Genomic DNA, 16,708 nt, shown 5'->3' with positions numbered 1-16,708 from the left:
GCGCGCTCGTGCCGCCGGTTGCCAGGCGCCGCGCGCGCGCACCAGCCCCGCCCCCGGGTACGTGCCCGCGCGGGGTCGCGCTCGCGCCGCGCCGCCCGCTCGGTGCGTCGGGGCCGCGGAGCCGGCGGGAGCGGGGCCGGGCCCGGCGTGCACGGTGAGAGCGGGGACGGAGGAACCGCGACCGGCCGGAGCGGGGCTGCGGCGGCACCTGCCGAGCCGCCCTGCCCTTGGCGGCGGGGAGCGGGGCTGGCGGCGGTGGCGCGGCCTGGGCAGAGGCGCGGCGGGCCCGGGCCTGGCGGAGAGCGGGCGGCGGGGTGGCTTTCCCGGCGCGGCGCCGCCTCAGCTCGGCGCGCTCTCCGCGGCCTGCTGTCCCGGCCCCGTGCCGCCTTCCCGCCGGGCCTCGCTCCCTCCGCGCCGCTTTCCCGCCGCCGCCCTCGGCCCTGGGTGGGCGCTGCGCCCGAGAGTGCTCGGCGGGGCCGGGCGGGAGGCGGAGTGGGCCCGGGGCTTCAAGCGGCTGGGTCGGCCCGCGCTGTACCGGGTGAGTCTCGGGGCTTCGCCGGGAGCGGCCCAGGTGCTGTCGGTGGCGGCAGCCGGCTCCGGTTGTGACAAACCCCGTGTGGGCGTCTCGGGCTCTCCCCGCTCACCGGGACCGGCCCGGCGCCGTGGGAGCACAGGTGGGTGCCCAGGTAGCTGGCGGAGTTGTGTGTTCCTCAGGGACAGGTGGCTGTCCCGGGCAGGGGGCCGGGCAGCCCCTCGGCTCTGCCCCGCTGGGGCTCCGTGGGCCCCGCCGCTTCCCAGGGCTGACCTTGGCTCCGGGCACCGCGAGCGTGACTAACAGCAGAGGCTGTTCCGGGAGGGACAGAGCTACCGGCTAACTTTATCTTCAGTCCCCAGTGCAGGTGACTAAAGGCAGGTTAGTGGTTCTACCGTCCAAAAAGGTCTAAATGGCAGATATTACTTGTGGTCTCCCTGGTTTCTTGGAAGCAACAGGCTGCAAAGTGGCTCACACAAGTTTCCAGTGCCCATCAAGTCAACAGGCCTGGATTTACTGAGTTTTTCCACAAGTTTGAAGTTGTGTTTTTGGAGTGTAACTAGGTCCTGCTGCTCGAGGGGGAAGGTGTGGGCAGGGGGATGAGGGACCTGGCTGTAGGGATTGCTGTCACTCTCTGAGGTATATCTCCCTTGGTCCTGGAGTTTTGGTCTCCTAGGCTTGGGAGAACACCACTGGCATTCACCTGTACAAAGTGAGATTAAAATCTTCTTTTTGTGTTAAAAAAACCCAAGAATTTGCCTATTTTTCTCTTAGCCCTTCCAGGCAGGAGCTTCTTTCTACCACCCATTTCTGTTACTTGGTTGACTGCTAATGCCTCTTGCCGTGTGAGTACTGTTCTTAACAAAACTTGCTATTTAACTTTCCAAATGGAATGCTGTCTCGTCCCACCTTTAGCTTTACAGATTCCTTTCCTCACTTTAGGAGTTTCTGATTCTTAGGTTTTTTCACACAGTCTCTGCTGCTATACCAAGCATCCTAAACCACTTATTCATTCTTCCCAATGCTTGTCATTGCACTCTTCTCTCCTAAATATAGGGTAGTATGCCAACAGAAGGAGCTTGAGAGCAGGCTGAAGTGCTGGGAACACCACTGTTTACTCAGAGGAGTAATCAGCAAAGCCTGGCTGATTCCAGGTCGCACCGACTCCTTGCTGCAGCAGTTCAGACTCACTTCTTTGGGAGCTGGCACAAATGCTCCAATAACTGGGAGATGTTGCTGACAGCACCAGCTGGCTTAGACATACCCATTTCTTTAAGCATTGTGTAAATAGAGTTGTAAGTTGTGCTTAATTGTTGGCATCAGACCTGGGGAATCCATCCGAATTATGGGGCTGTTAGCAGTAAAGGTGTTCTGCTCTCACTCTATACCAGTAAGTTTTGTATGTATGGGATTTGTTGACCCCAAGCACTTGCCTGCTGTTAGAAACACTGGTAACTTACCCACTCTGTTCTCCTCGTGTCCCAGTGTCCGCAGTGCTGAGCCAGCCACTCTTGGGAGGGAAGGAGGGCGTGTGACAGGCAGAGTGGGAGCTAAGGAGGGCGTGTGACAGGCAGAGTGGGAGCTAAGGAGGGCGTGTGACAGGCAGAGTGGGACCCTTTGCCAACCCCAGCCCTGCAGCTCCTGGTCAGAGCTGGCCCAGCGCTCTGGCCGTGGCTTGTCTTCCATGGGCGGCTGCTCTGGAGGAATTCTGGCCTGCCTGTCCTGGGCAGAGCCATGCTCTGACAGCAAGGGGGTAGTGTTGGTGGGAGCCCTGCTGCATCCTGGCTTGTGTGAGCGTGCCAGCAGACAGGCCTGGGAGTGCTCTGGGGCTCTGCCCTAAGGAACACTAGGCACTGAGGGGGAAGAGAACTGTATGGTTGCAGCAGCTAGATCCTGGGGAAGTTTTCATGCTTTATTGTCTGCAGCACAGGCGTGAGGTGCAGTGTTGTCAGCCTAGCAGAGAAGGTGTGATGGTTCTGCCCTGGCAGGAGTGGTGTTGCTCACCAGTAGGAATGGTGTCTCCTTGCCTTTTCCTTGTTCCTTGGAGTGACAGTGAGACACATTGGCCTGGAGAGATATCTCCAAGGGTGTCGTGCCAGCCTGGGGAGGAACTCCAGCTGATGGAGTAAAGGTCTGCCTGTTCTGGGAGTAGCAGCTATCTGAAAAGTTTTGTGGGGATGATTTTGGGTGGTTTGTGCCTTTACTCCTGTTAGCTGAGGAATAGTACGGAGGAGTTAAGTCTAGTGATGATTAATTTGAGTGAGGAAAATGCAAACGCTGAATTCTTCTCAGGCAAACAGGGGTCATGTAAATAAATGCCTCTGGCATTCTTTGTGGTGCTTGCAGACTGTCTACCAATTACTTCTGGTCTCTTGCTGAATCAGTGGGAGGCTGTTGCTCCTTGAGCTCCGAGTACTTTGGCGGTGATTTGGGTGAAATACAAATAAACACAGTTGGATTGACCTAGTGTATCTGAGCTCTTGGTATGCTGAAAATGTTTGTTCTTAGAATGTTTGTGCAGTCTGGAGAGCTCTGTACCTTAAACCCAATTTGCAAAGGACTATGACCATGCTTAAGCTGTGAAAAATAAAATATCAACCCGAAGAACCTGTGCTTTTAGGGTTTGTTCTGTGAGATTGAATTTGAGCAAACTACTAAGGTACTGCTGGATGGAAAGTTAATGTATTAACCTCTGTGAACACTCTAGGTAGGTGCATATCCTAGTCTGGTGCCTTCTGTCTGTATCTCTCTGTGCTTATCTATTGACTGAAACTGTCTCTGGTTCAGCTTTTCTGGGATAAAATTTTAGCTTGCCAGCAAGAAAGATGGTTGTATATGTTTGATGTTACCAGTATTTTTGTCAGTGGAATTTTCATGAGCATCTGAACGGATCTGCTGATGCAGCAGTGTCTGAAGGAGATGATCCAAGTCCCCATGTCAGGCCAGCCCTGTCCCTGTGCAATGCCTGAGCTGGTCACTTGGTGACCAGCAGAAAGCTCCCTGGCTCTTGTGCCTGGTTTCTGAGCTGTTCTGGGTGAGTGAGGTGGAGGAGATGGGGCAAGGTGAGTGGCATGACTTTGATTGGAGTTGGGTGGGCAGCAGGGGCCTTCTGTTTTCCTGAATGCCATGTCCTGCTCAAGGTCACCTCAGTGCTGGTTTTTCAGAGCCTTGAGGCACCCTAGGAGATTCCCTGGAATCTCTGCCCACAGCAGCAGTGCAGCCTTGCAGGGTTCTTCCATGTCTGGGGTCCTGTTCCTGGACAATGTGTAAGGACCCAGGAGCCAGAGGGGGCTGCAGGGCTACCAAGTGCTCCCTCATCTGCTTACTGTGGCCCTCTCCCCTGTCTGTGGAGAGCTCACAATGGCTGCCAAACCCCAACACAATGGTGTTCAGCTCTGTGGCCTCTGGCTGTGTCACTGTCAGGCCATGCCAGTGTCAGTGGCGCCATGCTGGTCCGGGGGTGAGGTAGCAGAGGGTTGTGTGGGAAGGCTGAGCTGGGTAAGCCTCACTGCCTTTGGAGCAGAGAGGTCAGACCCCAGACATGCCATTGTGGTGCCTGCAGTCATTTTGCTCAGCTGACCTGTTTTTGTCCCTGGGTTAACTTTCTGCAGTTTAGTAACCTGGATTTTCCATGGAAGGGGCTTGTGAATCCCCAACCAGGAAGAGTTTGTCAACAGCTCAGCACTGCAGAGGGAAAAGAAGTGAGGCCCAGCCTGGAGGAGGAGGAGGGAGGAGGAGGTGGGCATGGTCCCCTGTGGTGGGTTAGATCAGGGCAAGTGGTCACCTCAGCCACCCTCATGGTGTGATGCTCTTAAAAGGGCCCTTCTCTTTCTCTGCTTTCAGCTGTGCCCTCTTGCCTCCTCCCAGGGGCCAGCTGTGGTGCTGAGCTAATGCATAAAGCAGCTGTTTCTGCTGATTTGGTGTAAAGTTGGTGTTTTTTTTCAGCTTGACCCTTTATTCCTTTTGCAAGGGAAGGGTGTTGAACCATCCTTGAAGGCAGGAAGCCATTGGATCAGCAGAGCTCTCCCTTTGTAATGGCACTCTTGGCTATAAGAGATATTTACTTTTTCAGGGTTGAGTTGTCCCCCGTTTCACTGTCCTGCAGGTATCCTTTGGGCCTGGAGAGTGATTCTTGGTGGGATTCTAAGTCCTGGCTGACTTTGACGTGCAAGAGGGTGAAGCTTGGAAAGAGCAATAAAATTTGTCCCAGCCCTGCTGAATTCAGCTTTCTTTAGGGCTTTTCTTTAGAAAACCAGGCTCACAGCCTCATGTGACCTGTAAAAATGTATCTGAGTAAAGGTTTCCGCTCCTGAGTTCTCTTTTCTTTTCTCACCTTGTGGTCTCACCACAGTGCTTTTGCCGTCACTGCAACCCCAATAAGAATATGGTTTTTCTTTCCTGCTGTACTTTCTGACGGTTTCCACAGGCAGATTCTAAAATATTTTGTGTGCTGGTTTCTCTGAGCATTCCAGCAAACTGGCTTGGAAGCCCCTTCCTGCAGTCCTTGGTAGATACTGCTCGTTAGGGACCTGACAGGCAGCATTCCTGCCCTCCCTCCTCTGGGGTGGAGGGGTGGTTACAGAGAGGTTTCAGTTCAGTCTCGTGTAGTTACAGGTCACAGCAGTGCTGGATGTGTGTGCTGAATTCACATGGACTTCCCTCTTTTTTTGAACTAGACTGTGCATTTTGACTTCAGAAAGCTTAATCTTCTGTGAAGTATGTTCCTTAAGGGTGGGGATTAGCATTCAGTAATTTTGATGAGAGTTTCCAGTAGCAGATACTGATCATTTTATATCAGTTCCAAAGGCTAGGGATTGATTTTTGGATGAGCTTGAGTGATGGTTCAAACCAGGAGTTTTCCACTGAAGTGTTGAATCATGACAGGTGATGTGAAAGCCTTGTGCCACTGTCACAACCTCAGATTGCAATGTGGGGACTGTGTGCTGCTGGTCCTTGCTAGGCTGGCCCTAATTGCCTCTTCCCTCTCACCCCCAAATGGATTCTCCCAGGCTCTGTGGGAAGCACACCTCTTTCCAGAGCTTCCAGGATTTCCTTGTGTGCATGGCTTCTTTGGGACTTTTCAATTTCAGTGAAGAGGAACCAAGATCCCTGTCTGTAGTGCTTGGTTATTCAGCAGTCCAGGATACTGTAGAGATTCCACTTTAATCAGGGTTGAAATAGTTGTGAGTTTTTCCAGTGTGAAGTTTTTTCTAAAGCAGCTCTTCAGTATTGGTCTCTAGCTGGGAGTTCCCTGTACAGCAAGAAGTTTCATCAGATATTTTCTGAGTGTTGCTGAGATGTGAGGTGTGACTTTTGTGTTGTGGCACTTGGGATTCCTGCAGGAAGGCTTTACACAGGTGTGGGCTTCTAGGTGGGGAATGAGAGGCATATTTGGGGCTGCAGTGATTCCCTGCTCATGTCCCTTAGGCTTTCTGCTTAGGTCTTGACCTCTGTGGAGTGTGAGCTCTCTGTGCTGTAGGAGCTGATTCCTGCATGACAGACCATGCATGGTGTTTCCCCACCCTAAAGGAAATATTTCTAGTGGAATTTTTATGATAGTGCCTGGGGGCCTACATTAAGGGGATAAAAGGTGGTTATTCTAAAACCATCTCTGAATTCAACTTCATAGGATCCTACCAGGAAGCTACACAGAATCAGTGTAGCTGTGTGTCTTTTTCTCTGAAAATGAGATTTCTGCCTCTTCAGATACAGGTAAAGGCTGGCTGGAGGCTAGGGTGGGACTATGCCAATTCCAAGGGAGAATCTTCTTCTAGTATTTTTCCTAAAATTCAAAACCTCCTCTGCCTATCTTCTGACATTGCTTGGCATCTTTCCTTTCTCCTACCATAGCAAAAGCTGTAAGACATGTGGGAAAGTGTAATTGCAGAGGTACTGGCATCAGCTGAACTTAATGGGCACAAGCAACTCATATAATTGATTTGTTTCATTAATTCTCAGTTTCAGTTCGTTGAAAGCTTCTGCAGTGTGGTGTTTGTGCACAAATAGCTGTTGTATGGGATGTGTAAGTGGTCGTGCAAGTTCTGCAGCATGGTCACAATGCAGATCTGCCCATCCTGAACAGGACAGAGCATCAGGAATGGGGCAGTCAGCCTTATTTTAATGAGTGTCTGGGTCAGATCAGGTGTTTTTTAGGCTGGGCATTAACGTTTGTGTTGATGGCAGTAATGCTGAGTGACTGGACTGAGACTGTCAGGTAATCTAGCATAAAGGTCTGTGCCATGGTGCTGTATGTGTTTCCATGGTATCAGTTCACTTCTCCAGGGTGAGCTGTGCGGCCAAAACATGAAACTTTGTGTCCTCTACCTGGGGAATTTTGTGCTTCCAGTGGAGTTTGTAAAGCCAGTGCTCTGTGTTTGTCTGTGTGCCTTGTGCTGGGTGCTCTTTCAAGAAAGAGTTACCACATCTTAGAGTAAGATTTTGTTTGAATAGCAGGGGTCAGCCTCTGGGGAGGTAAGAAATTTGATCTGAGAATGACAATTGCTGAGATAAATACAAATCTTCAGAAATGTCCAGAGAAAACTAAAGCAACGTGTTGCAACAATACTGCATGCAAAGCCCATGAACCCTTGGCACTAAACTGTAAGAAAAGTGTAGGAATTGGGCTTTACAGCCTCATGAAAACTTTGTAGTCAAAGCTAACATGAGAAAGGGCTTCACTTGCTACTGGCAGTGATGTAAAATTGTATATTGAGGGATTAAAGCTTTGAGAAGGCAGTGGTGCTCCCTGTGCAGTAATGGTGATAAGCCAGGATAAAAGTTCTGTGCGATTCCGTGTACTGAATGTGGCAGAGGGAAGTACTCCATGATTGCCATGGCTAGTTTGGGTGTGAGAAGGTTTGCTTATTAAAGCCTCAGTCAGAGGTGGATGAGCTCCTGCACTCTGGAAGCACTGTTCCAGCCTGTGATGTAGTTCAGTCCCCACCCTCCCCTCAAACCAGCGTCCCAGCACCGCTGCCATTGCACTGCACACCCATTATTCCTGAAAACTGGAATGCTGACCCTCCTCTTGGTTCTGTGCTGCTCCACTAAAGCTCCTCCAATCTTTTAGTCATCGGGTCAGCTGGGAGTGGCCCGAGTGCTGCTCGCCTCGTCCTCCCCCTCCTGCTTTCCCTGCTGGAGCCGGGTCCTGCCGGGACAGGTGGGGCCGTGCACCTCTCACACACCTCGGTGACTGCAGGTGGCTGTGTGAGCTCAGCCTGCTCTGGCAGTGGGCTGTGCCTGGCCCTGGGTGTCTCAGGGGAGAGGGGTCGTGGTGCTGTCCTGCCGTCACAGGAAGAAGCTGTTTCCTGCAGACCTCTGCTGCATCCTGGTGCTGTGTGCTTTGCTCCAGCGTGACCCAGCTCAGCAGCCTCCAGCCTTTTTCTCTTCTCTTCTCTGAATGGCAGGCTCCTAAAGCCTCCCCTGGAGGTGCATAACTCTGTATAGGAAACTTAATCCTGCTGACTCCAGGTAAGCCTCTTCGCACTTTTTATGGATTTCTTACAGTCTGTTCACATGCTGGTTCAAAACCTTTGCCTTGATATGATGCTTCAGGAAATCCTTGGAGGCAGCTTCTCCCCTGTGCCACAAAGAAAGGCAGAGAACAGAGGAGGCAGTGAGATTTAGGGTTTGATTTTTTCCTGAAGTTAAAATGAAGTCGAGATACTGCATACAGGGGCAGTTCTGAAGGCACACCTTGGCCACACATACCTGTGTTTTGTGATGAGTTGGTCAGTTCACATCCTGCTGGAAGAGCAGTCTGCCACCAGCATGAGGGAGATCATGGAGAGCAAGGCTGGGAGCAGAGCTCTGCCCTGGGAGTGTCTTCTGGACTGGTGTGGTGTGTGGCTTGGTCACTCCAGCTGGGAGCCCAGGAAAGATTGCTCCACATGCTGAAGTCCTCATTTCTGGTCATATATGGGAATTAAGGCTGGCTGAGCTGACTCCCTAGGCAAGTGTTTAGGGGTGAGATTCTTCTTTAAGCAGTGACTAAGACGATGATTATTAGTGAATTCTGCACAGCTGACTCTGAGCCCTGTTTGGGACCAGCAGTTGTAGGCTGTGCCAACTGGAAAAGGTCAGCTGAAGCTTGGAGCTGCCTGGGCACACAGTGAGGTGTCTGCTTTGGAGCAAGGAAGAGCCACCCTCAGCTTCAGTAGAAGCAGATGGCTGAGCTCTGCAGCCTGAGCCCGTCCAGGAGCAAACACCTTTCACTTCCCAGTGTCAGTGTCTACTCTGGTTCAAGGCAGGCACTGGCATGTACAGGAGTTTGTAAGCACATGGGTCTGCATCTCTAAAGAGCTTTTCTGCTCCAGTCTGGGAGTGGAGGAAAAATCTTGATGGGAAACTTGGTAATGTAAATCTACTCTTAAAGAGCTTGAGGATCAGCTGAAGTGGCCAGTGTCCTCCTGCCTGGGCTTTGTGGCAGCAGCCATCTGAGCTGATTTGCAAAGCACTTTCAAAGGCAAACAGTTGTCCTATTTACCTCCTCTCCTCAGTGGAGAAGAATTACCTGTGTCAGCCGAGCTGAGAAGTTATTTTTTATTTCAGGCTTGGTGGGGAGGAGTTAAATTTGAACTCTTCTGGGTGTAGCTAAAGATCCTTCTGGAGCAGAAGCACAGCAAAGCATTGCAGCTCCCCATGGCGTGGCGCTCCTGAACGGAAGCACAGCCCTTGGGGAGAATGGTGCTGCCTCAGGAGCTGATACTGCCAAGCATAATGCTCCAGGTTTATCTTCAGCTGGTCTCTTGGACTCAACAGGTTGCCAGTGTAGAGGCTGTTGGGGCAGGAAAAGAGGTCTTGCAGCGGTGTCTCGTTCCATTTGTGGTTGCATGCTTTAGAGCAGTCCCTCGCCTAGAAAAGTCACATGAGAAAAGCATTTCATGTATTTTTAGATGTCTTTTAAAGTGGCTTAGTGGCTGAAAAGAAACCTGCATCAGGTCACTGGCCTGCCTGCTGCAGTTTGCCCAGGAGTGCTCGAGCAGACTGTTAATGTGGAATGGATCCAGTCAGAGCCTCCTGCTCTGAGGGAATTGCTGTGCCTGCTACCAGGATGCAGCTGGCTGTGGGAGGTGACCGCAGCTCTCAGTGTGTGCTGCTCAGATGCTGGTTAGGACAATAGTGGGAAATGAATGGGAGATGTCCAGCTGAACCCAGTTTAATTTCTTTTTATCTTTGGAATTGTCTGGGTTTTCCTTGGTGTCTTTGTGCAGTGCTCTTGCCTGTCACAGTTTGTTGCAGGGTCCAGACTTGGTGTGCTCAGCTTCTCAGTTGGTTTGAGCAGGTGCTGCTGGCAGAAGAAGTCCTGCCTTTCCCTTGTGAAAAGGAAAAGAGAAGTGGTCCTGCAGAGCCCACATCCAGTCTGGAGACTGACCAGATGGGAACTGGCCTCTTGTTTGTCTCTTGTTGCATTCCTTTAATGTGTGTCATTTCCCACATCCACTTCTCTGTGCACTGTAACTCTTGTACCAGCACAAAGGGAAGAGGGGACTGGGATGGGAGAGGTGGAAATGCTTCTTTGGGCAGCTGCAATGATTAAAATGATGATGTGGCTGCCTGTGTTGCTGCTGTGGGTCTTCAAGCAGGCTGGACCACATCTGCCCTGTGAGGAAGAGGCAGGGAGAAAGCTCAGCCATTCCTCTCTCTGCACATTTTCCAAGTCTTTGCCAACATGGGAGGATGCATACAGCTTGCAGGCCCCATGTTGCAGGATCCCTTGAGATCTTTGTGGGCCACTGAATAGGAGGAAGAGTTCACTGGTGTAGGAAGGAAGCATGATGCAGTGCATTGGAGGGTGGAAGTATGAGCTGACATCCTGGGGTGCACATGTGGCTGAGGTTATTGGTGTTTCAGATGCTTGGTGGCTGGGCTGTCATACCACTGCCTACCAGATATGAAGAACATTTTTTCCAGGAGTCCTGCTCTTTCAGAATAAGCTGAGAGAATGGGAAGCAAATGCAAGTGAAGAGAGCAAGGAACTTGAGAGAAGCCTCCTCTAAAAGCAGTAGTGTTTATGTAACAGCTAGCACCAAATATTCATATTAGATAAGCTGTGATTTTTACCTTGAAGCATCTGGTGAGGTGACCATTCAGTGACAGTGTGTAGGCAGGTGGTACAAGGGGCTGGGAAGCTGCAGGTTACTCTCCTTGTTCTCTGAAACAGTTTTGACCATGAATGATGGAAGTCTCTGTCTAACAAGAGGAGGAAGCAGCCAGACAATGTAAAACCTGGGAAAGGTGTGTGGTTTTCCTTGTTTACTGGCTAGAGTGCTTAATAATGGAAATAAGTAACTGAGGGGACACTATGTCTTTTCTATCTCTTGAAGCCTTTGGCTCAAGACAAGGTGCAAAAGTGACTTTCATCAAGAGGTGGAAACTTCAGGGACTTGTGATCCGGTCTCAGTAGATGCTGGCCTTCAATATGATGTGGGCATGGTTAAGAACATAATCTAAAGTACAAATGTTGAGCTTTTCAATGTGACCTGCTAAACTAAATTAGTATTTAGCAAGAAAATTTGTTTTTCTTGTCCCTCTCACTTAAAATGAGGGGGGCTGTGCTAAGAGCTCTTTGGAGATGCCTCTGCATCTCACCCAAAGACCCAGATTGCTGCTTAATTTATGGCTCCTCAATTTGAGCCCAGGTTTCTGGAGATGAATTCTAACAGTGACCCTGGAGCAAGAGCAGGGTGGTGGGTGTGGCTGGCGAAGGTGCTCCCTGTGGGTCCCCCAGAACCAGTGTCCTGCCTTGTGTTGTCTGGGCTGAGTTGGAGGCTGGTGTGTGCTCCTGGGCTGAGGCAGAGGGACAGCTGCATGTGCCACTGCCAGCACTGCCTTGTAGGGACATGTGCCGGCTGTTTCTCAGAAGGCTCCTGGAGCTGGTGGCTCCTGCAAGCCTGGCCCTCAGGGCTGGGGACGTGCACGCCTGGCCTTTTCCCTGGGTGCCTTTTAGTGCCTGTATAAATACCAGCAAGCTTCAGATGCATTGCAAATTCTGGCCCTTTTTTTAAACCCAAGTCATAAATAGGTTGGTGCTCACTTGTGGGTCTGGCAGAGCTGTCACTAGAAATGATGTAATGATTAAACTCGGCGTCGTGACGGCTTTCCTGCTGAGCTTCCCTCTCAGGTCTTGCTTTTCTGTTCTCTTCAGGAGCATCACAGGTGCCAGGTGAGATACATTTAGGCCCTGGAAAAAAGTTAATTTAGCAGAACTCGCTATGAAGTAGTGTTTCTTAGGATGAGACAGACCAGCCACAGTCTGTCTTCTCCTTTTGATGCAGACACTGATTGTGCTCACTCTGCTTCCCAGGGAGCCCGTCCCGGCTGCAGCACAGCTCTGCACTAGATTTTATAGTTACTGCTCTTTGGAATAAGTGTCATTTAAAAAGTATCCAGCCAAGAAAGAGCACACGATGTAATTCCAGTGACGTTTGTGGATTTTTTTGTTTGGATTTTTTTTCTCCAGAAGGACAGTGGTTTCTATTAAAGGGAATTGGCAGCGCCTGCCTTTAGCCCTGGGCGGGAGATGAGCTTTGAGGGTTCATCCCTTTGCTGTGGGGCCAGGGTGCCTTTCTGAACTCCTCAAACAGTGCAAAGCTCAAATCAAGCCATTCCTTGCACATCTGATATTTTTGTAGTTAACCTGTGAAGCTTTTGTGTACGAAGCAGAGGTCCTGGGAAGGTATGAGAAACAAGCTATTTTTACTCCATCACAAATAGGGCTTGGCATGTTTATTTTAGACTCCGGAGCTGCTCAGGCCACTGTGGGGTTTTTTATAGTCTTCTACTGTTACTGTCAGATTAAAAAATCAACTTGAACTCTGGAAATCACAGGAAAATAGGGTGCCCCGGTGTACTTGGCTCCAGTGAGGCTCTGAGGAAGCTGCAGGGAGGAATCGCCTGCGTTGTGCACTGTGCCAGTCTCAGGGTCTCCTGCATACCAGAGAAGTCTTTTCTGAGCCACCAGCTGTCCATGGACTATGTGCCCTTCTATTGCATCAACTGCCCTGCAGAGGAACAGTTCCCTTGCTGGGTGTCCTAACTGCATCTGTAAAGAGTCCACAGCTGAATAACTTGAGGAGCTCTGGGGGCCAGAGCAGAGCTTGGCCATGAGGTGAGCAATGCTGCAGCAGGTCATTTGTGCCTTCTGCTCCACAGAAGGTTTGAGTTGCCAGGTCACCAGCATAGCTTTGAATAATGTTTTTTTTTGCTGCAGACAAGTTCACCAAGCAGCAGGAGGTGAAATTAATGAGACCGGCTCGTTTTCCTCCTTCCACTGGAGTCTGAAAAGGGAAGGATTTAGGTCAGTCCTGCTCAAAGAGTGGGAGGATGCATGGAGGGCCCTATTCCTGTCCCTGCATGGCCAGCTCTCTGCTCCTGCTGACGTGGTGTGGTTGAGGAGTGCCCCTTTAATTGCAGGTGTGCTTTGTGCAGGCACTTCCAACTTCTAAGCTCTTTATCCCAGTTTATTATTAGAAGTAATTGAAAGTGTGGCCAGTGGTGTGCTCGCTCCATGGTGGTGGTGTGCAGGGTGTTCAGTGGTAGGTCAGTGTTGTGCAAATGTGTAACACAAGCAGCCCAGATTCTCTGCCCACGCAGGCTTAACCTCTCCATGGAGGTGCCTGGTCAGCAGCCAGCCCCCACCTCTGGGCTGGGGCATCCTGCTGAGCCCTGGGCTGATCCAGCCCCTTTGGGGTACAGGCAGCTGACCCGAGAGGCTGCAGTGTTTATTATGAGATTCACTAATGAACAGCACTGGTACTAATTTCCATTTAGAGCATTTTACACGCTTAGTATTCTAAAGCTCATAATTATTACTGTTAGATCTGGCAGATGGCACTGCTTCTGAATGCCAGATCTGGTCACCCTTCCTTCCCATGGCACTCTGTGTTGGTGTGCGAGTGCACCCCACTTTGCCCTCCCACAGCAAGTCTGTTGGCCACAGATCAGATGGGAAGTCCAGGGGCATTCCCTGGCACCTTGGGGGTTCAGTCTGTTCTTTGGGGTCATGGCTGTCTGTAGGTGCCAGTGCTCCTACAACAGGAAGGTTGACCCTCCTTTGTTCTCTATCTTACACCTTGTTTTCCATTTTTTCCTATTTCAGAACCCATCTCTTCCTTGCCCATATCCCTCCAGATTCCCAGGTAACAGCCCTGTATTACTTTCTGCTCATCACTTTGAACTCTGCTGCATCCATACCCAAACCTGGAGTTTGTGCTACACAGGAAGTTTCATCTCTCAGCCTTGTCTGACTCCATGTCACCTCGGTGGCCTCACAAGTCTCCACACCCCAAAGCTCCCCTACAATTACGTGGTGTGTGTTGATTACCCTACACCAAAGACAAAAATCCCGAATGCAAATCACTGTACTTCAGCCTTGATTCCTCTCCCTGTGTCCAGTTAAGCAGTTTCTTAGATGCAGTCTGCATACCAGTGCAGGAAATTAACATTTTTCACAGTTTTTGGGCTTACCCAGCATCCTTACCCAGGGGCTGTTGGAACTGCTGCCATGGCTCCCTGCAGAGGTCCCAGCTAGCCATGGCCAGCAGTGCTCCATCAGGACCTGCTGCTTTATAGCTGTCCCTGAAGAATTTACAGCCTAAGCTGTAAGGATGGAAAAGGAGATAGAGGGGTCATGTAGCCCTGTTCTGCTGAGCAGTCACAGAGCTCCTCTAAGCTGATTGAGCTGATAGTGGTGAGGAGCACTGGCAGGCACTTACCTGCACCAGGTACCTGGCCTGCCAGGCATGTGTTGTCTCCAGCTCCCCACAGCACTGATGGAGATAACTGCAGTACCCCGGGGCTGTTTTCCCCCTCTCAGTTTCAAGAGCTTGATGAGCAGGAGGGATTTGTGGTGAGGACTGGGCTTTCAACTTGGTTGTTATCTGTTGGTTGAGTTAAGTCTGGCTTTCAGAAATAGGTAAGGCAGCCAGGCTGAGAGTGTCTGGTCTGTTCTCCAAACAAAACACAAGCTTGGCAACAGTGCTGTGTGTGTTGGATTAAGCAGGCCTGAATTTACTTGTCAATATTAATATTTGTGTACTGAACAGTGCCAGTGGAAGTCTGTGCTCTGAAGGTTAAGCTGTGTTTAGTTGGTATCTGGTGCTCAAGGACCTGTACCAGTAATGGGATGGGTGCTGGGGAGCAGGATCTGCCATAGCCACACTCTGCTGTGTGCTGTGCCTTGGACCTTCCAGAAGCACAGCTGCTGTGTCTGGGTTTTCCCTTCTGCAGGAGGGTTCAATATCCCTGTGGGTGCAGTGTGTTTGGGTTGAAGGGCATGGATTGAGGTCTGTGTGCAGAGAGGATACCAGGTTATGACACAGGCTGATCCATTTTCCCTGTACATGCTTCTTTGCTGCGTCTGTAGAGGAGCAGGGCCTTGGGGGAGCTTGGCATGTCTGCAGTGTAGTTGGCTTGTTACGTGCAGTACTTGTGTCCTGGCAGCCCTGCTCACTGCTCAAATGGAGCTCCCAGAAATTGCTGGCAGTGGAACGTACTGTGGCTTTGTCAATGACAAAAATTCCTCGTTCTTGAGAGTTACTTTGCATACAGAGTTACTGGTGTATTTTCTTTTCCTTATTGGATTGTTAAAATGGGGGGGTGGGTGGGGGGAAGATAGATTTGAAAATAAACCTATTGTTGTTGGTTTGTGAGTAATGATGTTTTAATCCACGATTAAAACAGGATTTGGTGTATTGGTAGAGACCTGATGTTATAATGCAGAATAAATGTGTTTGTAGAAAAGTACCTAAAAGAAACCTAAAAGTGATACCCTAGGCAGCGCAGCAGAGTTTTAAAAATCAGCAGCAATTTTGCCTGGCAGCCTGCAGATCTAAAATGTGAAGCATTGCACAGCACTTGAATAATACAATAAATTTTGAAACAAAGAGGTTTAAAATATTTGTTTATTGAAAATATACTCAGGGACTGGAATGCAACTACACTAACACTTAATATATTCCTGGAAGAGTTGTGCGGCTGGTCAGCATTTGTTTTCCAAACTCTATTTTCAGCTCTTCCAAACGTTTCCAGAGGTGTTTTGGGCAGCTTTTCCCTGGTGTGCTGCAGCCCATGGCTGCTGCCAGCAGACTGGGAGAGCCAGTGTGACAGAAGGGCTCTGTGCTGAGCCCCCCACCCTGGGAAACTTGCTGCTCTTTCCCAACAATGCCAGAGCAGGATGCTGGGGGGGCTGTGACCTCCTTCCCCACCTGGCATGGGTCCCTTTCCCCAGGACAGGTGCAGCTGTGTGCTTAACCTTTGTTGCCAGAGGAATTCAGCCCTTCTGCCAAATGCCTCATTCTTCCTTTCCTGGGATGATCCAGCCTGTCCCCTGCTGAAACAGCCCTTCCCAGGGTCCTCTGTGACAAGGCTTCTCCTCCTGTGGCTTAGGGTGACCACCCACACTTGTCCTCCTCATGCACCCTTGAGCAAATTGCTTTATTTCTTTTATTTCCCGTGTTTGCTGTGCTGGCTTTACCCTGGCTTCTCTATCTTCCTCATTTCCTCAAAACTGGGAACATGTCAGGTGCATTTCTTCAGCAGAATGTCCCTAAGGGCAATTATTCAATTCTTGAATAATCCTCTCGATGAGGAGGAAGCCAGAAGGGTTGGGGTAGAGTGTTTCTAACCACGTTATCGCTTGCAGCCTGAGACCTGGCAGGAGCTGAAATCGACGTGTGCGTTGTTCCCGCGGAGCAAACAGCCTTGTGAGCGGAGCCACCGTCTCTCAGAGGCCATGGTATAGTTTGTTTTTTGGGACAAAGACTACTTAGACATCTGGATTGCATTGGGGATTTTAGGGGAAAGATAAATTATTAGTTTGCTGTGAATGGAGAATGACTCTGATTGCTCTGCGCGGGTGCTTTTGCCAGCTCACTGCTGCACGGGCTGAATTCACCTTCTCCTGCTTCAGAAGAGAAACAGCAACTGTGGAGGCTGTTGGCTGTGTCCTGGGAATGGGGGGCTGAGCAGACCTTTCCCGACCTTCTGGTGCACTGAGAAAACATGCTCATTTTATGGGCAGTTAATTTATTGAAAGTTCCTGTTTAAATTTCCTCCAAGGCCGTAAAACCAGAGGACAGCTGCACGCATTAGCTGGCTAATCAAACACTGCTCACCCCTGGCTTGCCCTCCCCTTCTCCTCACCACCACTAACTTCGGGCTCCTTCATGTGAGTGA

At 50.5% G+C, this 16,708-nt stretch overlaps 1 protein-coding gene across 3 annotated transcripts in view; it reads left to right on the top strand.

The window, feature by feature from the left end:
- Nucleotides 1–62: 62 nt before the first annotated feature.
- Nucleotides 63–16,708, top strand: part of DAG1 (dystroglycan 1) — a 49,598-nt gene continuing 32,952 nt past the window's right edge. The window contains exon 1 of one of the 3 annotated variants that reach the window (XM_059856212.1): nt 63–154. The gene's annotated coding sequence lies outside the window, so the exon portion shown is untranslated. Of the gene's footprint in view, nt 155–449; nt 675–7,980; nt 8,003–16,708 lie in introns of those variants that run through there. The other 2 variants (XM_059856213.1, XM_059856214.1) reach the window with 2 other exon arrangements.

The sequence above is a fragment of the Haemorhous mexicanus genome, chromosome 11 (genome assembly GCF_027477595.1).
Source record: "Haemorhous mexicanus isolate bHaeMex1 chromosome 11, bHaeMex1.pri, whole genome shotgun sequence".
Classification (NCBI taxonomy): Eukaryota; Metazoa; Chordata; class Aves; order Passeriformes; family Fringillidae; genus Haemorhous; species Haemorhous mexicanus.
Note: the sequence above shows the minus strand (reverse complement) of the source record. Positions and strands in the feature narration are given on the sequence as shown.